Source organism: Engystomops pustulosus, chromosome 4 (genome assembly GCF_040894005.1).
Source record: "Engystomops pustulosus chromosome 4, aEngPut4.maternal, whole genome shotgun sequence".
In the NCBI taxonomy this organism is placed as follows: Eukaryota; Metazoa; Chordata; class Amphibia; order Anura; family Leptodactylidae; genus Engystomops; species Engystomops pustulosus.
This window is the reverse complement of record NC_092414.1, coordinates 23,446,844-23,470,785: the sequence shown is the minus strand read 5'-3', so window position 1 is coordinate 23,470,785 and position 23,942 is coordinate 23,446,844. Positions and strand designations below refer to the sequence as shown.

At 39.9% G+C, this 23,942-nt stretch overlaps 1 protein-coding gene across 5 annotated transcripts in view; it reads left to right on the top strand.

Moving 5' to 3' along the window:
- Window positions 1-23,942, top strand: part of SGCD (sarcoglycan delta) — a 454,320-nt gene that overhangs the window by 119,568 nt on the left and 310,810 nt on the right. For 3 of the 5 annotated variants that reach the window (XM_072145506.1, XM_072145503.1, XM_072145507.1), the window contains exon 2: window positions 3,346-3,413. The gene's annotated coding sequence lies outside the window, so the exon portion shown is untranslated. The remainder of the gene's footprint in view (window positions 1-3,345; window positions 3,414-23,942) is intronic. The other 2 variants (XM_072145505.1, XM_072145504.1) reach the window with 1 other exon arrangement.

Sequence of the window (23,942 nt, the reverse complement as noted above, 5' to 3'; positions counted from 1 at the left end):
ACTTGGGTCTCCATGAAAGAAGGAACTGGTTGAACTCTTACTAGAAGGCAGTTTAGGAATGACCCACTAGGGTGTCAGAGGATCTTTTGGTCAACCCAGGCTGTTACCCGATAATGGATCCCAGAAATACAGCAGAAGACAACCTAATTTGGAGGCTAGTAGAGTCTGACTCTTATGGGATGTGGAATGGTGGGAATGGTTTATCAAATTTAGCCCCAACCTGACACTGCTATGAGAGTAGGGATGAGTAGTCGTATAGGATAATTGTTAGCTTAGGTTGAATGTTACTAATCTATTATTATAAAATCACCTTCATCCCATCTTCTCACTCATGGAAGAGTAATTTAATAATCTAGATAAAATACAGTAGTCATTATACTAATGAATCCAATGGATAGGGAATGGGGATATATCTTCTTATTGTTAAGTCATTTATAGAAGTCATCATATAGAATGCTTTCTCATGGGAATCAAGGTGTCATTTTTGTCCTACAAGGTTTTATTTCCTCTGCATTATTAATAAGAAGGCTGACTATTATCTACACAGCTGAAGGCAACTACTCAGGAACATTCACATTAGCCTTTTCTGTAGGTTAACCCAACATATTTATCTCATCATGTCTTTTATTTAACCGAGGGTCGTGAGGGAGTTGGCTGGTTTGCGTTTCTCAGTTGTAGGAGAGAGTCTTATCGGGCCATAAGTTATCCCTTGAAAAGCTGTGTGGAAATTAACTCTTATCTAGGAGTAATCCCAATAGTGCAGACTTTTCAGAAATGTCTGTTGTTCCACCAAAACTTGCCTAATTGGCATTAACATTTTTTCCCATTGGAGTAACCATACAAAATCTAATCCGGATCATACAATGATGCCGAAGACATTCATAGCATGTGCAATAAATATTTAATCACTACCCCATGGGCGCTTATTGGTTCCATGGTGATTTCTACTTTCAGTGACTGTTGCAGAACACTGGAAATATTCTTTCAGCCAATCACTGGTGGCAGAAGGAAACTGCTTCAAAAACTGATTGGCCGGGAGGACTTTTCTGCTACTTCCTGTGTGTCAGGATGGTAACAGGAAGTAGAGAACTGCTGGAACCAGGTAAGCTTCACAATGGTATAATTTTTAAGATTTTATTCTATTGTGAGCATGTTCTGAAAAGTTGTTTCCCTTTGGACTACTAATTTAACGGGATATATTGGAATATTGAGCATTACATTTTTTCATCTAGTTTTGCTTATTATGTCAAAGGCCAGGTGAAAAAAAGTGGTAAAAAATTCTAAACCAAGATGTAACCTGCATGGCTTCTAGCCCCCACAGAACACAGATTTGTAGTCATTTACTTGACGTGATATCAGAGCTCATGTGGAGCAGTTCAAAAGCGACAGATGGGAAGTGAAGGGATTTGCCACGTAATCACATACCTAATCATGGCGCAACATGGGGCATAAGTGTTTCTTTAATTAACAAAAGGCGTATTAGATGTCTCTTTAAGAAGTGCACAGTTGTATACAAGAAAGGTAATTACTGGAGCTGTGGACCTCCTCCAGAGTGAGGTGACGAACCGGGGACAAAGGAGTAACTGAGAAGAATCAACAAGACAAGCAAAAACTACAACTAGTATTAATAATAGAGTCTAAAAATACAGTTTTCTTAGAGATTGTCTTTACTATATTAGATACTGTAGAAAGGGCATGGGAATGAAATGGGAACTATACAGTGCCCAACTTAATGTGGTACTGTCAACTCAAATAATCTCTATTGGGTTTAGGTCAGGAAATTTTTAAAATTGAGTTGAATCATTAAGGACTCCTAAACACGCTTCCTTTCCACACAACATGGTGTATGTTTTGGGTTATCATGGACCAACTATGCCGAATCAGATGGTCAGCATTGGACAAACTGACCTGAGAAATAGGGTATTTAGATTTTGAGGAGCTCCAAAGAGGAAGTAGAAGTCTTTTGGAGTTGACTTAAGAGCTGGTCACTGCCTGAAGGATGTACAGTATTATTTATAAACTTTTTCTAAAAAACATTTTCGACCTGTCCTGTGTGAGTTGATAATAACATGACCTTACTTTTGATCTGTGCAAAGGGTGATCCCATCATTTTTGAGTACAAGGAACTCCATCTAAACATTGAAGAAGGGATAGAGTTCAGTTACTGAATGCTGGGGTTGGATTAACCAAGTTAAAAATGTATCTTAATTCCCAGGTTATATAATATCTAGAGATGAACGGACCCGATGCTCATATTGGGCATTCAGGTTTGGCTGCATGACCAGAACATATAGCCGGAATGGGGGCCAAACAGCCAATCTGGCAAATTTACGCAACTAGCCATGGCCAAAGCCATGGCTAGTTGCTATGGGTGTCAATTTGCCAGATAGGCTGTTTGGCCGCTAGATGGGCTGTTTGGCTGAAGTCGAATTTTTAACCCGTCCATTGCGTCTCCTTACCTCTAATAATAACCTTCCGATTAGTGAGGGTGCAACCATTAAGACCCCTGTCAAACCTGAAAAGGGGGTCCTATTTTATTATACGAAAAGACTGCAAGGTGAAGCTCCATTCTTCTTTTTGGGGCCTACAGCCTGTCGTAGTTCCAATAATAATTAAAAGTGTGTGTCCTACTTCACCAACACTTTCATCAGTCAAATACAGTTTCATTTCTCTGCTTCGAGAGATGGAACATTTGGAATTTTTTTTTACTTTGAACTAGGCTCTAATAGGAAATCGGCGACAGGGTCTACCATAACACACCTTTGGGCCCCTTCTGTTACCAGAACCTAGTTGTTTTTGATACCTCTGTACCTATAGCGAACACTATGTAGATTTGAGTTTTTAAAAATCTTTGGATGAACATCATCAATGGTCTGTGTTACATGTATACAATTATGGGAGGTAAATAATTCTCCAAAACTAGTAAGAGACCCCTTGGTATTTTGCGTTCATGATCTGTTGTAGCGACTATCCACTCTTATAGTAAAATCTGTATAAAATGCATGCATAAATAATGTACAATTGCATATGGCCAAGTTTATACTTGCTTTGGAAATTACATTATTCTGTTCCGACGTATGAATAGAAAAATGGACTTCAACCTGATGGATCGTTACATATTCAGAGTCCTATTGCCTTATAATTGGGTCCCTCCATTTCCATCGTCATTCTACCAGAAGAAAATAACACAACATCTTGACTGAATTTTTGAACAGATCCTACAATGTAAATGTGAACAGAGCCTAAAACCAAAAATAGATTTAATTAGTTAATACATAAAACCATATGTACTCACTTTGCCTTGGTTCAATGCTGGAATACATTATAATGTGTTTTTTTTCTTAGCAGGCACGGGGCCCCTGGAAATGGACGCCTTGTAGCTGAGTTCCTCTAGGACCCTTTGTGTTCTCAAGGTAAACAAATACAATTCTCTGTCTGTAAAGTACATAGTAATCTACTAATGCATTCCCTGGCAAAGGCTACAACCCCTTGCTGTCAGGCCATGATGTAAAAGTGTAAACGCAGATTTTTTGCCCACAAAATTTGTCGACGTCCTAAGAAACATAAAAGTCAGTTTGTAACTCAAACATTTTTATGGCTTTGTATGGAAGGATTAAACATGATCAGCTCTAGAAATTATTTGGGAATTGTTGGATGAACATAATGTTATTTTGTAATTTTTTTGTGGTTCATTAATAAAAAGTGAAATACATTTTTTCAACTGGCTTACTTTGCATAGGGTAAAGAGGTTTTCCAGGAGTTATGGGGCAGAAGCCCTACACGCCCTGCCCTTGCTCATTCAAGTATTTTTGTTTTTAAGCACCTGCAATGTGCTTGCCAGAGATAATGTTGGTTACAGGGCCCATTTTGGTCAAAGGGTGGCCTCCTCCGATCACTGGACATGACTTCCACTATGTCAAAAGTAGCCTGAGGAAGCCACTGGCCAAAACAGGACCCATGACCCTTGTAACTTCAGGCCTGTGCCCTGGTGATGAAGACCACAAGTACTGGAACAACTCCAGAGCAAGAGAAACTTTCTTTTTTTGCCATCCCTGCCTGATTTCCCAACTTATATGGACTACGAGGCCTTATAACTGTGTTTGAGCAGAACCTCCCATGCCTAAAATGTGGATCTTAGATCCCAACACAGTAACAAGAAATTTCTAATACAGACAGTCCCCAGGTTACTTAGAAGATACGTTCTGTAAATTTGTTCTTAAGTTGAATTTGTATGTAAGTTGAAACAGGTATATTTTGTAATATCAGGGAAAAAATGTCCTTGTGAAAATTGAATTTTCAAATTGTTAGCTTAACTATAAAGGTTCATTTCAGATTCCTAAGATAATTCTTACAGTTGATCATTGAAGCATACGGCTAAAGTTCACTAAAATATCAGTATCCACAGGTGTGTCTGTAAATAGGAGTCGTCTGTACATTGGGTGTACTTAAGTCTGGACTGTCTGTATGTGACCTTCATCGATCTCTACCCCTTACCCCTGTTATCCAAAGGGGGCCATAAATGCTCATGTAAGCTGAATTCTTCCATGTCTGATCACATAAAAATCTGAAATGAGTGTTGACAACCCCTCATGTTAGAGAACCAACAATTGGTCATGTTCTCTGAGGGTTTGCTCTCCAAATAAGTTGAAAAAATTGCAAAATTTTTGATTTCTTGAACGTCATTTAGTAATGCTCAAGGTTTTCTGACATCTTAGAACTGAGTCTGATCACCTATCATCTAAAATGAGCGTTGACAACCCCTTAGATGAACAAAAATAAGAGATCGAGACAAAGCAATGTTCTATGATGCTTTGCTCTCCAAATGAGTTGTAGAAAAGTCTATAAATTTCATAATGTAATTTTTTTCTGCAGTTATTGTCAGTGTTGTGTACCCTGGAATCTTTACATTTTGAATTAGTTGTGCTATAAAAGTGAGTCCTAGCTGTAGTATGTGTTTCTGTTGGTTTTAGACTGTCTCCATACAAAGGGAAATGTGTATGTATCATTTGTTACCAATTAATTTTGAGATTCCAAAAATTTCCCCCTCTATTCCCCCTCTTCCAAAGCACCGTGACTGCCAAATGCTGAACTGTTATCTTGTGGTCTGTGAATCACTTTTTATTTGGATGACAGATCATTAGAGATTATCACTCCATTATGTTGTCATCATTAAGCAAAACATCAAAGAGTAAGAAGCTGCTTTGAGTTTATAAAACTTTACAATTAGCAGACGAGGTGAATATGATGAAAAAGTTTGGATTTGCACTTAAAAAAAATCAAAAAATCAGTTCATCAAAATCATAACTTTGCCCAATTGATCATACAATTTAGTGGGATCACACACATTTACTTCTTATATTTATACAATCTACATCATAAAGTAGTAAAATTTGCAAACACAAATGCATTAGTTAATTTTTTCATCTTGAAATAGTTTCATGCTTTTAAAAGATATATTTTTAAATAACTTATAAAAAAGTTTGCTTTAACAAAGAACATTCTCTGTTCTATTAACCAAAGCTGTTTTAAAAGTGAATTCAATCCAGGATCCAGCATGTCATGGCACACACATGCATTTAATTGGGCATTGTGTTATTCTTCATTTCACCTTTGGTGGCGCTGTATGGGAACTGAACACTTTGGGGCAGATTTACTTACCCGGTGCCATCGCAATTCTGCGATGCGTTGTCCGACGAGGATTCGCGTCTGGCACGATTCACTAAGATCGTGCGTCCGAGTTCCCGCATGTGTCGCTGCTGCGCTGAGGTCCGCCGGAGTTCACCTGCTTCTTCCTGGTGCATGTGAGTGCTTGATCTTGCGACACAAATCCTTTTTAAGATTCCGTAGTTTGTCCGAATTCGTCCGATCGTGTGCGCCAAAATCCATGGGCAATTCGGCGCAAAAAGGAAATATTCAGGAAACCCGACGAAAGTGCAGCATTCGGCCCTTTAGTAAATGAGCCTCTTTCTGTCACTCAATGAATTGTCCAAAACGGAAATTTTTTCAGAATTTGTTCATTTTCAAAAACTTGTCATGGTCTTCTTCAGGTCTATGCTGCTCCCATGATAAGCAGAATATTCATTTTCTTCTTTTCTGCCTTGGACCTATCAGCATGTCTTTGGATCCATCACAGTTAATGAGATCTGTCAATTTAGATTGTGATTTCTCAAAGGTCATTCAGTAATACTCAAGGTATTCCAGGGATATAACTTCTTAGAACCTATGGATCAACAGAAGAAAGAATGTATGACCATGCATACACAGTGCCTCCGCAGGGAAATCATAGTATTACATGCTAGCCATTCAATTGCTTGAGCAACCAATCAATACCTGAGTTCTAGATCCTCCAGAGTTCTCAAAATCAAGCGGGATAATCCAGGGACACTACTCATAAATCCAGACACTGTGACTGTGGTAATATCTGTATATTTAAGATATTTTATGCTAATGAGCCTGAAAGGCTATGGCCATGTCATCAGAGCCCCTCTGTGCTGCAGATTGACAGGCTGTTACATTCTGAAGGAGCACTTCCCCCTCCCACTGTTTGCTCACTGCTAAAGAAAGTGCAGCGTTGGGGGGTGAGACTGTGCCTGTTTGTGTGCAGTGTAACACTAGTTTGTGAAGCCAGAGAACAGAGGGTTTTTGTATGTTTATTTCAGAAAGAAAGAGGCAATGGATAACAAATATAAGAAGATTATCACAGTCACGGTGCCTGGATCTATGTGTAAGTGCCCCTGGTTTATCATGCGTCATTTTGGTTGTCCTAAAAAAATTGACCGAGAACTGGTCGACCTATCATTTTAAGCCTTTGTGCCCTCTGTATATGGTGCACTGAACTTCTGATTGGTGCAGAGGAAAGATGGCCCCACTGATCAACTATTTATGGTCCATTCTGAGAATATGCGATGAATAGTAATTGCATTTATATGAAGGATATTCATCGGTCAATAGGCAAGTTCAGTTGACGTCAATCTGAGATGAATTCCTTCCTTTTATTTCTCCTAAATAATATAATGTTTGCGCCTTGTGAGGAGTCATACTGTAGATCACTTGAAGGTTTTCGTACACAATAGACTACATCCTCTCGGATACAAGGTTCTCTTATTATCTGTGTAGACCTCACATATTAAAGGATGAGATTGGAAGCTCAACAGGTCAGAGGTGGCCAAGATTGTAAACATGACAGTGTCCTATAAACATAAAATATTATCTTTTTATCTTTTTTATAAATTGACTTTCGGTGGGTTGGGTATTGTATGGTTCAGTGAAGATTGTACCGAAGACCTGTATAGGTCATGGACAATGGGGAAATTACTTTTTTTTTAATGTATGGTCAAGGGTCCTTATCTCTGATCATTTGTTATTGCCTGGATCTGTAATCCACTTTTCTTTTTTCTACATATCCCACCATTCTTCTCTTTGGTAGTCATATATAAAACTAATATATTATTGTACTAATGGAATAAAATGAATGTAGCATTTTTAGTTCTTTTAATTTTTTGAAAAATTTTCTCTGAAAATAATGGCAAGAACCGATACTACCATGAGTGAAGGGAAGACATGCAGAAGGTAGGGCAGCTTTTTGTGAACCCCTCAGTAAGTTCTACAAAACATCATTCCTCTATTGGGTGCTCTGGGGAAGATGGTGAACAATGCATGCATTTAGATGGGTCTTCTTAGTCATTGACTTGGGATGCCGAGCCAATCCAGCCTCTAGTTCATCCTCCACAACTTGGCATCTGGTATCTGACATCATAGTCGGCAGATGCAACCTGTGCCCTAGCAGCCAAGTCCCTAATGCCTTGGGCAGGAACTCTGGTGAAAACCAACCCTATAGTGTTCAACCACTTTGGATTATTATGGATGAAGATTTTAAGGATAATGGGTCCTATAAGGATAAATCTTGATGACTTTCTGAAATAATTTACCCAACTGGATCATCATTCATAATTCGACACATCAAGATTGAATACCAGGCCAAGCAATGGTCCGGAGTGTCCTGGTTTCTTTGAAAAAACTCTTTAATCTACCATTAGAGCATCATATATATTGTGATATACAATCTCATTAATTTCCATGTTGTTTACTTATACCCTATGGATATTATTTGTGAACAGACAGAAGTCTGCAGGCTATTTCCCTTAAAAGTGGATGTATGTTTAATCAATTAAATTTGCTAGGAAACAAGCAGATTGCTGAAAGCATCCCCAGAATGGAGAACTAACTGATATTTAGGTACGACAACAACTTTAGGATGTTATCATAGTGTTCTTTTGACCTTCAGAATATCAAATGGTGTGGGATATTAGGTTGCGGGTCGCACACTTTTGGGTATTTTTTAACAATGGTGAGTTGGAAGTTGGAAGGCATAGGTAAGGATAGGTAGTTTTTTTTTTTCTCGATTTTAGGAAGTTTTTGTCCTGATCATAAATATGGACAATTTAAAATTGTATTTATATGTAATAGAGACTGCACAGTGAGCCCTAAACTCTGATTCCCCAACAGCCCTGCCTGCTTGCATATACTATTGATGCAGGGCAACCACAAAAAACAATTGCTCCCTAGGCTACTGTGCAGACAGGCAACAAGACAAATAAACTAAAAAATACAAGGGGTAGTAAACAGTCTGGGTCACAGCTGAGAGGGCATAGAAGGAACCGGATCGCAGATACAGAAGAGTAGTCACTAAACAAAGCCAAGCATCAAATACCAAGAGTACAGAAGTAGGGAATAACAACCGAGCAGAAAATGAGCTAGCAAAAGAATTTGATAAGCAAGGAATGAGCTGAGCGTGGGATATATATAATCACGAGGAACTCTGCCCCAGGTGGTAGGAGCAGGCACTCAGTCACATGGTGTTAACTCTTGCTGCTTCAAAGCCTGGCTGCAGAGAGACGGGTGTGGTGAATACAATTCATGGCCAACCAATTGAACATATTTCACACTGCCGGCCGAGATTAAACCACAGGAACAGTCAGCATTTCCTCAACCTATCAGAGTGAATCAGGGAAGACGCAGACATGGACATCACAGTTTATAGTTTTCTCTGATTCATTTATAGTTTTCTCTTTAGCTAGGAAGCTTTTTGGATATCAGAAAAGAGGTACACCGAATACAATTTAAAGCAAAATATCTTTATGGGATAATGGGGATTTTGTCAGTTTATAACTATTTTTCTATATTGGAACTGGAGAGCTTTATTTAATACACATAAACAGGTTTTTCTATTTCTAAAGTTTCTAAAGAAACTTTAATTCTCAACGAGGGAGTTGAAGTATTAGGTAATAACAAACTTTAAAGAAAATGTCTACATGAGTAAAGGCACTTAATGAAAACTGTTAAAATTACTGTTATTATTTGGGAATTGTGCATGACTCTGCAAGCATCAAACTTCAAGAACTTATCATCTATAAACAAAATTTTTAGTCTAAGCTTTGGCGGAAATGACAGATCAAATGACATCACACTCGCAACGCAAGCTGCCGGGAACACACGGCCCGAATGCTGCACACCGGGAGTGAACTGACATGCTGAGTTCACTCCCGCGGTGCAGCATTCGGAACGGGCTTGTGGAACGGGCCTTACTGGTAACACCCGCGATCGGTGCTAGCGTTATTACAGCGATCGCTGTGGGCAAAGCTGCCAGCAGCCTCAAAAAGATAGCGGTGCATGGGCGCCGTCATTTTGCCTAGGATTGCCCGTTACCAGGGAGCGGCAATCCATCTCCATGGTAGCCTCGGGTCTTCCGAAGACCCGAAGCTATTTTGTTTTAACCCCTTCATTACAATGTGCTGATAGCACATTGTAATGAATGAGGAGGAAGATCCCCATATACTGCCATACTGTAGTATGGCAGTATATGATAGGATCGATCAGACAACCTAGGGTTAAAGTACCCTAGGGAGTCTGAAAAATAATAAAAAGAAAAATTAAAAAAAGGTTAAAAAAAAATAATAATAAAAAAACCTAAAAATTCTAATCACCCCCTTTCCCTAGAACTGACATAAATATAAATAAACAGTAAAAATCATAAACACATTAGGTATCCATGCGTCCGAAAATGCCCGATCTATCAAAATATATTAACGTTTTTCAATGCGTTTAACCCCATAACGGAAAATAGCGCCCAAAGTCGAAAATGGCACTTTTTTGCCATTTTGAAAAATATTTTTAAAAATCTATAAAAAGTGATCAAAAGGTTGTACAGTCCTAAAAATGATATAATTGAAAATATTATCAAATGTCGCAAAAAATTACACCACCCACAGCTCCGTACACCAAAGTATAAAAAAGTTATTGGCGCCAGAAGTTGGCAAAATCCCCCAAAAAATTTTTTACAGGAGATTTTAATTTTTGTAAATGTACGAAAACACTATAAAACCTATAGAAATTTGGTATCCCCGTGATCGTACCGACCCAAAGAATAAAGTAGACATGTCATTTGGGGTGCTCAGTGAAAGACGTAATATCCAAGCCCACAAGAATATGGCGCAAATGCGTTTTTTCACCATTTTCACTGCATTCAGAATTTTTTTCCTGCTTCCCAGTACATGGAATGGAATTTTCAATATCATCACTATGAAGTGCAATTTGTCACACAGCTCTCCTTACGTGTAAAAATAAAAAAGTTATAGATTTTTGAAGGTGGGGAGTGAAAAATGGAAATGAAAAAACAGGAAAGGGCCCGGTCCTTAACTGGTTAAAGGACATCTGCCATCAGTTTCACTAATGGTAGATGTGTAACACTTGTGTAGATATGTAACACTTACGTGTGCATTTCTTTATGGAACTGTTCTTAGTAAATAAAGAAACGACACTCTTACATAGAACAATAGTTTTAAAAAATATGTAAATTAGCCGTCTTTTAATTTATTCAAACCCTCACTGTAATAGTACCTCCTCCTCTCGCCGGAGAAGCTGGCCTGTAACGTCAGAGAGCCGGGGCTTGGAGAGCAGGGCGGGAGTTCTCTCCTAGCTGCTCGGGTGGGCAGTGTGGTGCATGAAAAACTTTAAAACTGGCAATGTCGTGAGCCACTCTGGTGGGGTCAGTCTGAGTGCCTCCGGCCAATTTACATATTTTTTTAAAACTTTTTTTATTTGTAAGTTTGCCATCTCTTTATGCACTAACAGTTCCACCTAGCACTTAAAGAAACGGGCACATAAGTACTGGACACTTATGGTAGATGTCCTTTAATCCTTGTAGCAGACTATTAACATTGGGACACAATGCAACAACTAAAGCCCTTCTCTTTTGGCTAATCAAAGTTAACAGATGGACGGCACTTCCGGGGATATGCGGTGCTCCGGGCACGGACCAAGCCAAGTAAATATAAGTGAAGAAATCCCGGCACTCGCAACCTCTGATGTTTAAATTTTAATGCAGAGGAATTACACACATCAATGCAGGAACATCAGAGGTTGCGAGTGCCGGGATTTCTTCACTTATACTTCTCTTTTGGCTAGGCCCAATGTCATGATAATCTTGTTCCTCGATTCATGACAGCGCTGGAGTAAAGGCGAGCATAAGGCGAGAGTAAAGAGAGCATTAGTAAACTATTCAGATGTGTATATTATTTTGGGTTTGCGGAAAGATAAAGGAACTCTAGTAGGTACCTGTAGTAAGTATTCATTCAAAAAACACCTGGACAGAATGAACAAATTAGATTTGACGTTAGGCTACTGCCAAGTGTGTTGCATGACTTCTCTGGTTTTGACCCTAAAACCTCTACATGAGCATCTGGACTGCTGCTGTGAAGCCATCATGTTGCCATGAGGAGGAAGATTCGTTAGTGATGTTTGGATAGAGAATGTGGCACCAAAAGGAACTTTCTAAGTGGTCAGACAAGCACATGTTAGGGATCAAAATCCAGGCTCGGATGGCAGAAAGGTCTCCAGACACTTAAAGGAAACCTACCATGAGGAACTTCTACTTCTGATGGTAGATTCCTCCTGCCTGCCTCTGCCCTAATCTGTAATGTAATTATCCTGAAACCTAACCTAACTTGTTAAAAACTATTTTTAGTAATATGTAAATTAACTTGCAGAGGCTACTGGGGCGTGTACTAGCCTTATCTCCCAGTGCCTGGCCTGGCTAGTACACGCCCCAGTAGCCTCTGCAGTTACTTTACATATTACTAAAATAAAGTTTTTAACAAGTTAGATTAGGTTCCAAGATTATTAAATTACAGATTACGGCACAGGCAGCAGGAGGAATCTACCATCAGGTCTAATTCTGATGGTAGATTCCCCATGGTAGGTTTCCTTTAAATTAATTGGTGACACTAGGGTCGGATCCAGGTACAAGTAATGGCAGCTGCCCAGACTTGGATTAGGGCAGACATCAGAGATTCAAGACAGATAGTCTGTAGCAAAAAAATCCATCTCAGAAGAACAAGCAGATGGGAACGTTTGTTCAGGCAACTTCCTGAAGGAGAAGCTGCTTTATACAGACACAGGTCCTGGAGATTGGATGGGAACTGCAAGGTTTTCAGGTTTAAACAACCAGAGAACCATACACACAAAACTCGAACAAATCCACCAAAAAAAAGAATAAAATACTATTAATTTCGAGGGAACCCACCACCAGTGTTGTGTGCACGTGTAGTATAGAACCTCAAGTATTGAGATTTGAGAATACATTTTACATATAATATAATCTCATAGGATATTATAGAACACAATTAAAATGGAGAAGAAAATTCTACTGGAATTACTGCAGTGGCACTAGGAAAATTTTAAGTGACAGCTATATCATATTTAGATAGTGGCTTACTTATATTTACATGTCTCCGAGAGCAGCCAGAATCCGGTAATACCCTGAAATGCCATGCTGGGATGAAGACGTCTTATCAATAATAAGATGCAGATGAGCCCATATTGAAATTACCTATTTATTTGTCTTCCTCCTCTTTAGCATGCATATTTGGGTAACCTTGCTGCTAACCCTATTATTTGCTTGGTGAATAGCAAGTTCTATAAACAGCAGTGTGAAATCTCATAAGTCACACCACCGCTATAGGGTTTACTGCCTGACTCAATCTGGGTGATTTAAATCTACTATTTGGATTAAATTCTGACAATTATTTGACAATACAAATGAAAAAATGGGAATATTAAACATCTCCTCCCCAAGGAGTTTACCACGCAGCCACTAAGACGTGATCCTGGGGTCAGGGTAATGATGAAGAACTAAGGGTCATGTTGCCTTTTCCAACCATCAGGCATGGGGCAGGTCCCAAGGGAAGGAGGAAACCGTTCTTTTTCTTTGATATCCCTACTGCTGCAAAGCCAGACAATAGGGAGGACATATTGAGCATGTACCCTGTCGCTTCCTCCACCTTAAAGATGCTGTGACACACCCTATCCATATAAGGAGGGCTACGTGTTTAAATGTTCAGATCTGACCACTAGAACCCCGTAATAGTCACGAGAACATCGTCACGAAAGTGCCCCACAGTTCCCTATATGAACAGAGCTCTGTTGAACATGTTCAACCACTACTCCATTCACTTGATGTCTCGAAATTTACATATTGTAGTGAATTGAGCATAACTGGTGCAGATGTAACCATGTCTAGGAGCCTTGGGGGTATGAGATTTCATTTCTCCATATAAGGAGAACAGTACTATGAATGATACATTATAGTTGGTAGGCCACTACACATTTTGTATTGGGGCCAAGAAGCTTCAATTTACACCACAGGTCCTGATTCTCATGATCTTAGTTGTCAAAACACCAGCACGCAAATGTGTGCAATTTTAGAGCCCTAGGTGGGGTTATTTTTTATTCGCAGGTGCTTCTGCATCGGTGTATAGGAGACCCGCTGCTGCTTTGACGCAGTCAGATACATCAAGAGGCTCTGGCCTCTTGATGTATCCAACAGGGTCTTGCTCAGTGTTTATCTACGCAGCCAGCAAATTTTCATTTGGCTGCATTGAGTTTGTAGACGGGGGGTCAGGAACACTCTGCACCAGCCCATTCCTAGCCGTCAACACCCCCTGGCCAGCCCACCCCCCTAAATGCCCTTCCATGCCCCCCTAGCGTAAAGGTGGCGGATAGTCGACAATAATCCTAAGTGCTAGCTATAAACTAGGATTTTCAAAAATTTAGGGCCTTGAACGTGGCACAGAAGCCCTGATAAATATCCACCATGGACTGTTTGTGGTTCATGTGAGGTCCTCTCACAAACTAATGACTGTAGAAAAGCTTTCCCAAGAAAAGAACTTGCACTATATTTTGCGTCTCAGGGAGTCGAATCATACATGGGGCCATGGAAACCATGGATGTTGTGTGTACGAGCCCATAGAAATACATGGCAATGTGTGTAGGGTGATGAAAGTAGAAACGGTAGTTGTTACTCGAATTCCAACTTGGCCGACAGCCAACTAACGCAATTAGTGCATTAGGACAAAGGACTGAGCTGCATTACTAGACACAGCCCATTGACAAAGAGGACACAAAAAAGCTGATCTTTTTTTTCTAATTCAGGACAACACCATTAAAAATGTAAAGAAGCAGCTGTTTTGATGAGTGGTCGTATTCATAATGTCCACAAGCCACAAACCCTATTAATTAATGATCTATTTGCCGCTACCGCTTTCATGGTGCCAAGCCGCCGTCTATTACATGATGAGGAAAAAGAAAAGATTTACAAATGCGCATCCTTCATCCAGATCTTTAAAAATAATGATGTGCAACGGACAGCCATCATTTCGGAATTTAATCTGATAAATAAATGGGCATCATTGTGTATAACGGTCTGTGACGAATATCATTAATACAGGAAAGCAGCTCTATTAATCGCAATAATTTAGGGGGTAAAGTTTTTAAACAGTTTTGTCCTTTTTTTTAGGTTTTTTTTCTATGAAGCACCAAAAAAACTCTCCAAGGACCCAAAAACACACCCTAAAAAAAGTTTTTGTAGCGCATTTCATCTTTTCTTATCGTGTCACTCTCTTTAATTTTATATGTCAGTTCAAACCTCAGGCAAGTGAACTAGCAGTCGCCCACGCCCCCCGATTTGTGTCGCATGCAAGTCGGCGTGATTGCGCCAAAATCCGATCGCGTGCACCAAAAACCCCAAATGCGGCGCAAATCAGAAATAGTCTGGAAACCCGACGAAAATGCGCCGTGCCGACCCTTAGTAAATGTGCCCCATTGTATAGTTTAATCCCGCGCTCAGTTTGAATCATTTGAAATTAAATCGATTTTTGGGGGGAAGACAGGTATGATCAGGTCTGATCTTCTGACAGATTACTTTCTCACGTAGAAAAATGTATTCAATTAAGAGTTGAGCAGTTGCCCATAGCCGCGTCTTAAAGCGAACCTGTCACTAGGAATGTCAATTTTAGCTAGTAATAGCCTTTGCTTTGCTGAATTTAAAAATGCCTTTGTCAATATTTTGAAACATTTCAGTAATTTATATAAGTTTAATTCACATTACCTGGCTCCCTGCCAGCAGCAGGTGGTGAGTCCCTGGGAGGAGAAGCTGTAGCCTGTGTCTCAGTCTTCTCATACATTCTTCCTTTCCTCCACACCATCCCCCTCCCTCCCCTGCCTGCTCAATGAACATAGCATGAAGTGGAGATGGGGGACAGAGCTGCATGAGTGTGGAGTAAAGGAGACTGACTTAGGGTGCAGCTGCTGAGTTCCTCAGGGAGTCACTACGGTCTGCTTGCAGGGAGTCAGATAATGTGAATTAAACTTATATAAACTACTGAAATTATCCATAATGCTAACAAAGGCATTTTTAAAATCAGCATAGCAAAGGCTATTGGAACCTGTCAGCAGCTTAAATCACATTCCTGATGACAGGTTTGCTTTAAATACTATGATTCTACAATTTGCACATTGCAAATTGAGAACTGGGATCTGATTGGTTGTTATGAGCAACCATGAAACTTTCTATCCACTCTACTTTTTACTCACACAGATTTATATTGTTTTGATCTGGTGGTGAAATTTATCAAACTCATCCGGCGTCAACAGTGATAAAGAGATGAAATCTCTGATGACAGCATTTCGCCTGGAAACAATGCTTTCACCGTGTTCTGCTATTCTTTCCTGTTCATCTGAGATAATATAATATAAAGCTTTCACACTCTGTAGAAGATGGAGACTATAATGCCCCCTGATGGAACTGTAACCTGATTGCGAGGCTTTTAAGATTTTGAGATATGAGTTTTAATGACATAAGGTTTAGTAGGGGGAAAAAATGAAACTTTTAATGGTTGACTTTCCAAGTTTATGAAACCTTGAAAATAATTGTAATTATTATTATAAATCCATTGGAATGGGGCCAAGTAGTTTTCATAGCTATATCAGTCATGTCTGCTCTCCTAGAATGCATGACAAATTCCTGGAAATGGAGGGCTAGCTGTCTAGATTACTGGATGTGGCACTGCTGGTTTAGTGTCAGTCCCACAGGAAGTAGCTGGACAGTCCCACAGGAAGTAGCATAACAGGGCCACTTTTTATGACAGCACCACCACTGGTTTTGTGACCACTGGACCACGAGTGAGTCTTCACTCCTCCCAGTGTCAGATAATCCTAATAATTTCTTGAAGAAAGGTCACGGTCCAGCCAGGTTCCCGACATCAAACATCTTTATTGGGTAAAATCTTCAACAACAATCCATAGAAGTATAAAACGTCAATGTGTTTCAAGGGGAGCGCAGCCCTTAATCACGACATACATATGATTATGCTTGAAACGCATTGATGTTTTATGTTTGATGTTGTCGGTGATTTTACCCAAGATGTTTGATGTTGGGAACCTGGCTGGACCGTGACCTTCCTTAATGAATTCTATATACCTTGGCAGAAAGGTGGCCCGCGCCTGATCCGATGCACATGGCATGACATGGGTAGGTGAGCTGGTGTTCCATTATAAATTAATTTGGGGCGGGGGCAGGTTATATTGTAATTACCATCCTCCTTGCAGTCATGTCATGTCAAACCGAGAAAAGAGGATGGAATATTTAAGATGGCTGTGCCTTTCTTGGTGCCTGATTTCAACAGCACTTGGCTTTCTGTGCCATCGCTAACCCATCCTCTTCCAGTCAGGTGCCTACTAGGACAAGGAAGGGCTAGAGTCAGTAATACAAATGAAACCCAAGGTGAGGAGTGAGAAAGAGACAGCGATGGGGTGAGGTGTGCCTACTATTAACTGGAAGTTAGGTAGAGAACTGGCTTCCTAAATGAGCAGACATAGCTTGGAAAATCGGGCTGCACAAACAGGACATCCCTGTTCATACGTTCTTAAGGCATTGGGGAGCTTCTTTTTCAACCTCCCCTTTCAAAAGTTTTGGTGTCCTTTTGATGTCACCTTTGGTATTTATTATTTTTTTATGAGGATCTGATTGGTGACCAAAACTGATATGTTTTTCGCCATTGCCATAACGGGGAAGCATCTAGTGGTACATATGTTGGGAAGATTCTAGAAGGTGATGAAATGAAGATACTTATGGTATATGTTAATTACAATGAATAAGCATTCACAGTACATTTCTATAAACGTCCTTTTGGAATTCATTAGCTGATCATGTGGGAATGGAGGATGATACTTTAAGAAGATTTTCATCATAAAGGCATATCTGAAATACCACGAGAGACATAAACTATAGTTCATGGAAATTTTATGCTGATTTAGAAATTTCATAATTAAAATATATGCAGATTTAATATATAATGGAATTCCTTTATGACCTCCAAGATATGTAGGGGGTACTACACAGGCAACCCTTGACCTAGAGTAAAACCCTTGAGACAAAATAGTTGTGATAGACATACTAATTTTGTATTGTTGTGTATTATATTTTAACGCTTTTGATTGCAGCAAATTGGGTGGCAATCAGAGCCCAAAGCTCGTAGCTCATGGTCAGCCAGCCACCCACTGAGTTTTATATTGCCTTTTAGAGATATTAGAAGGACCTCCAACCCTAAAATCCTCATACGTGTGTTTCGGCTCTCAACATAGATGTATACAAGAACCCTTACAGGACCTTTAAAAGCCCTCCATTGGTCCTTAACCTTCAGAACTAAAACCCAGCAGAATGGATCCCCTGTTTTCAAGAGGCTGATTACAAATCTGTCCAATGGTAGCATCCTCATGGAGTTTGTATGCTGTCCTCATGTTTGTTTGAGTTTGATAGGCTCATTTGGAACTTAGATTGTGAGCCCCAATGGGAACATATACTAATGTGACTGATGACAATCTCTATACAGTGCTTCAGAATATGTTAGGACCAGTAGTGAATTATAATATAGGCGGTTTGGGTGTTAGCTCAGCGCTCAAGCCTTCTAGGGGTTCCATGGCCACCAAAACCACCCACCAGATTGGCTGAGAAGGACCTCCACCCATGAAACCCTCATATGTTCCCTCTATCAATATACATCTACACAAGACCCATTCTTGTGCAGATTGAAAGCCAGCAGAAGGGACGCATCCTCCAATCTCCAAGAAGCTGATTCTACTACCATATGTAGGAAGTGATTCCAGACTTGTAGAGACTATAATATTCATATTGCCCAAGGCACACGATAGTAGTAATCTGCCTCTGTTTGGGACTTTAAACATTCATACCTTACATTGGTCTTCTTCAGTGCCTTCACAGCTTTCATATGTAATGAAATGACTCTGCTCACCCTGTCCTAGTCTACATAGTAAAACAGACAAAACTGCACAAATCAGGAAAGTATCAGCCTACTGTGGAGCAGTTCACTGCACAGAGCTAAGAGAGCAGCATTGTAAGGTTGTCCCTCTAGTGCACTGTTCAGCTACAATCATGGAATATACTGTAAATCCCATTCTTCACAGTCCTGCTGCTACTAACACCTTGTTACACAAATGTTTGATTACACAGATATCCAGGGCCAATACCTAAAACTGTTTTCACATTTCAAGAAAAATTGATTTGTATTATGTTATAGAGTAAATGGAACCAAAATAAGTTTTTTTGGGTGTTGTCCCCTTTAAGAAACAATGCTAATTGAGTCAATTATCTATTAAATTAAGATCTCTTTGAAACTTGGCTTGGCTTGAGGACAAAACAGTATAGCGAGCTATTACAAGCGCTTAAACTCAGAATTTGTTTGTACAAAGAGATTAACTCGCATCCAGCGCGTTTCAGGTCTCTCTGATATTAACAGTAGTAGGGGATTGTCATGGGATGGGGACCGTGCAGTCACATGTATGGCTGATAATAATTCCATTGATGAGACGCTGGGATACTCTGTTTCTTTCCACAATTTTTTTTTCCTCCCACACTTCATTCATCTCCATAGTATGGATTGTGTGTCTATGATAGAGAGTGGGCTTACTGCATACCATCACCGGTAATGAAGGATTCATTGATTGTATGTTTGCCATGAGCTTTCTTGCAATCACAACACCGAAAATCAATCACATGTAACGGCATGTGTAATTGAATACCCCTTCTGATTGCCCCGTAGAGGCCTTAGCGGCTGAACGTCTGGAAGAAAAGAAGAAGAAACACAAAAAATACTTTGCACACTTTATAGTTGAGGCACGATATAGAGCGGCTGTGTTATTTGGCATAGCTTCTTCATCAAATATTCACACTGAACTTAAAGCGTCCTTGGGAATTCATTGACTTTTTTCTGGAAAAAAAAAGAATAAAGTAAAAGTAATTTACTTTTTTTTTTTTGGTTTATTTTACCCAGTTTTTTAATAATATATTTATATTGTAATTATTGCATAAGTAACGAGATGAACATTAGGGTGGCCTGTTTGGCTTTGGACTAATCCAAAGTCTGTTATCCTAGTGAAACTGCTGGTTTTCTTTTTTTACTCTCTTTCAGGGACCTTAATTACCCTGATACAGTGAAACTACCCCAGAGAGAATTTACAGGGAACCCGTCACCGCATTTTTCTCAAATACAGCTAGTGGCAAGTTCCCATACTAGCCCTCAAGTAACTAATCGACACCCTTCTTCTTTCAGCAAAAAATTGTTCCCCTCAAATTCCCGTATATATTCAACTTTCTAATTTTACCTAATATCCAAGGATTTCTATAGTGAGTCGGAGTGGGCGTGGCCTCCTCAGGCTGAATCCATCAGCTCTTCCTCTCGCTTTCTCTGCATGCAGCAGTAATGTCATGTGACCAGGGTGACATCATCGCAGGTCCTTTAGTCTTCTAACACCACGCAACCACAACCAGGCTTGGCACTAGCTGTCAGACTAGGTAAGTGGTGGCAAACTCACCCTGCGACGTCCCTGCGGACTAAGGCCCTGCCTAAAGCAGATAAACCGCTCTGATAAGGGCGAACCCACTGACCTAACTGACGGTCCCTGAGCGACCCTACAAGATGACAGGGAAAACTTACTTCATCTGGCAGCTTCTGGATGGTGGAGCGGACAGGTAACCGGAATACAGGAACAGACCAGTGTTCACATTGGTTCAAGAATACTAACACAGGTCAAAGACAGGGAAATGATACTGAGGAACAAACAACAGATACAGGAAGACAGGAGGGATATACACAGGTCAGGTCAAGATACAGACAGACAAGCGGAGACAAACAAACCGGGTCAAAACCAAGATGGCTGCAAAGGTACAGAATCGGAAACAAAACACACTGGGGGAACTGTCCATCAGGCTAGTAACCCTTGCTGGGCAGAACTGAAATACAGAGTGTGGCTCAGGTAATCCAAACACTAAGCCACAGTTCACACACAAATTAACGCCACCTATTCTGCAAACTGCTGATAGAGCGCAGACGTTACAATATCATATCACATGTAATCACAGCAGCCTGCATGGAGAAGAGTAGAAGTCCATGCTGGCTGCTGTGATTTATTATGTGGTCAGATATGTGCATAGTGTACAGTTTGCTAATGTTAAGAGGCTACAGGACATATAATTACGCCACCCTTGTCACATGACATTAGGCCACGCCCCTTGACTCACTCTATCGATCCCTAGATACCAGGCAAGTTTATAACTCTGATTTTTTTTAGCTAAAAGATGGGGGCCAGATAGTTACTAGAGTTCTATAGGAACCTGCCACTAGCCATATTTGTAAAAATGTAGTGACCGGTTCCCTTTAACAGTGTTGACTGTAACAGGACCTATTTGACAGGATGGTGGTACAATGGGTCAGACAGGCACGTGGTCAGTGAGCAAACCAAGGTCAGAGTAGGCAGCATTTGTATGTAGTCAAAGTCCAGGCATGGCTGGTTGAGGTCAGGGCAAGGAGATGAAGAAAGTTTAATAACAGGCCAGAGGAAAACAGCAAATACACTAGCCTAACTCTAGGAAGCTCGGAGCCTTTGCCAGGCATCTTTTCATGGAAGAAAATGCCCTTTGCTGCCCAGTGGTGCAGAGCATAAGCTGGGAGCAATTATCAAAGACTCTTAAGGGTCCATCACACAGCCAAAAGAGCAATGGGGTGGGCAGAGGTGGTTCCACAAGCTTTGGTATGACTAGTGCAAGAGGTTGTACTTCCAAGAAGTCTGCACCAGGAGGGTGGTGGTGGCAGGCCAAATGCGACCAACGGAACAAAGTATAACAACAAAAGGGTTCATTGATGAATGTAAGAATGGAATTTATCTCCCTTAAGGAAATTGCAGGCAATTTTTAAGAAAAAAATTTATATGTCTCTCCAATATGTCAACATTTTTTTATTTTGTCTATATAAAATTCAAAAATAACAGGAAAAGCCCTTAAACCCCTGACCCCTAAACCTCTTGTGGCCTCCATAAGCTCCAGTTTCCCCATTCTGCCCCAAAGTACTGGAGTAGGTTGCAGGCCACTTTTTACAGAGTCAGAAATTCCATGTATGCTCCACTGGGGATTCTGGGTAAGGAATATGCAAATTCCCACAGAAGACTCCATACACCTGGAGAGTTGGTCTGGGAAGGCAATCTCCATGAGGAGAGCTAATTCCTTCCTGATTCACTAATGTCAATGTTAATTTCCCTTTTTAATGAATTAAGGCAAAAAAAAACCCAGACCATTCCTTTTGGCACCAATAAAATGTACAGATGTGGGCAGATTATGGCATTGATGAAACCTACTTTAGGTATCCAGATGGGGGAAATGATGAATTACTCTAGAGAAACTGTCTTTACACTTCTGCAGCTGCCACTTGGTATTGAGTATGATTATTTCAGGCAACTAGAAATTATTGGTGATCAGCTCACATGCTGATATTGCTTCGCAAGGTACATCAGTGGCTCTAGATGATCTAAGTTTGTTCTAGGAGTGAAAATCGATATTGCCTACATCATTATTCCATAGTAACTATATGAGTATATTTAGAATGTGAGTGGACACTCTTCTAACATTCCTATGTTTTCAGATTGGATGAATCCACTTAGGTCACCACTAGCAAACAGCTCGACCAGGGCAAGGAACATGTTCGTAAACATTGATTGTCCATAGTAGTCAACTTCTGGTGAAGTACAGAGATTTAGATACTGCGAAACCTCTTTTAAAGAGCACCTGTGTGAGAAAAAACACCCCTTATTCCTGCTAAATATTTGTTTGTCCCACCTTACATAATGGATTCTTTTAGAAGATCCCTACTACAGAAGACCACCTTGAGTAAAACTTTGTGTGATCTTCTCCAAGACATTTTGCCGTACGGTGGAAGTAACTTGGTGGACAATCATTTTGAAAGACAAGCTTGACTTTTACAAAAATTGTGGGCCCTCCCCATCCTCTCCTGTACAATACCTCCCTCTCACAATACTTCAACACAATGTTGAAGAAGTAGAAGAAATAAAGGGGCTAGAAGTTGCACTGCACAAAATATTTTGGGTTCAATAATAAATCTTTTGTGTTTCAATGATTTCCTATGGGAAAACTTGCTTTGACATACAAGCAATTTGGATTACAAGCACAAATTCTGATTGTAATCCAAGGTACAGGCAGTCCCCGGGTTACATACAAGATAGGGTCTGTAGGTTTGTTCTTAAGTTGAGTTTGTATGTAAGTCGGAACTGTATATTTTATCATTGTAATCCCAGCAAGAACTTTTTTGGTCTCTGTGACAATTGGATTTTAAAAATATTGGGTTGTCATAAGAATCAGGATTAACAATAAATCTTCATTACAGACACATGTGATAACTGTTACAGCTGATCATTGTAGCCTAGGACTAAAGTACAATAAATTACCAATATCCAGTGGTCCGTTTGTAACTAGGGGTCGTATGTAAGTCGAGTGTTCTTAAGTAGGGGACCGCCTGTATTCGGTCATTGGGGAACCAATTTTCTGAGTTTCAATGATTTCCTATCTGAAAACGTACTTGGATATACAGCAATTTAGATTATGGGCATGTTCCCGGAACAAATGATGCTTGTTTTCCAAGGTTCCACTGTCCTCTGTAGAAAATGTAGTAATTATTGTATAGTGAAAGCTCTTTAGAAAACAACCAATTGAGATAACACTCTTGTAGACTCAATTTCTGCTGATAAAATTTTTAGGTCCCACCTTATATTATAATACTGAACAAAGTTTGTTTGTCCTAAGCTCATACCGACGTGTGATGTATTCAAATCACCCCCTTCTCCTAGAATGATATAAAATGAAATAAACAGTAAAAATCATATTAATTTTAGTTATCTCCGTGTCCCAAAATGTCCAAGAATAACGGTTATTCCAGCGTTCAATCCCGTAACAGAAAATAGCGCTCCAAAGTCCAAAACGCCACTTTTTTGCTATTTTGCATTAATAAAAAGTGATCAAACGCCATAAAGTCTTCAGTAAGGTAGCAATGAAAATGTCATCTCAACTCTCAAAAGATGACATATCACACAGCTCTGTGCACCGAAATATAAAAAAAAAAGTTATTAGCCCCGGAAGATGGCAAAATGAAGAACTTTTTTTTATAGAATGTTTTCATTTTTTAAACTGTACGAAAACGCAATATAACCTATATAAAGCTGGTTACCCTGTGATCGTACCAACCCAAAGA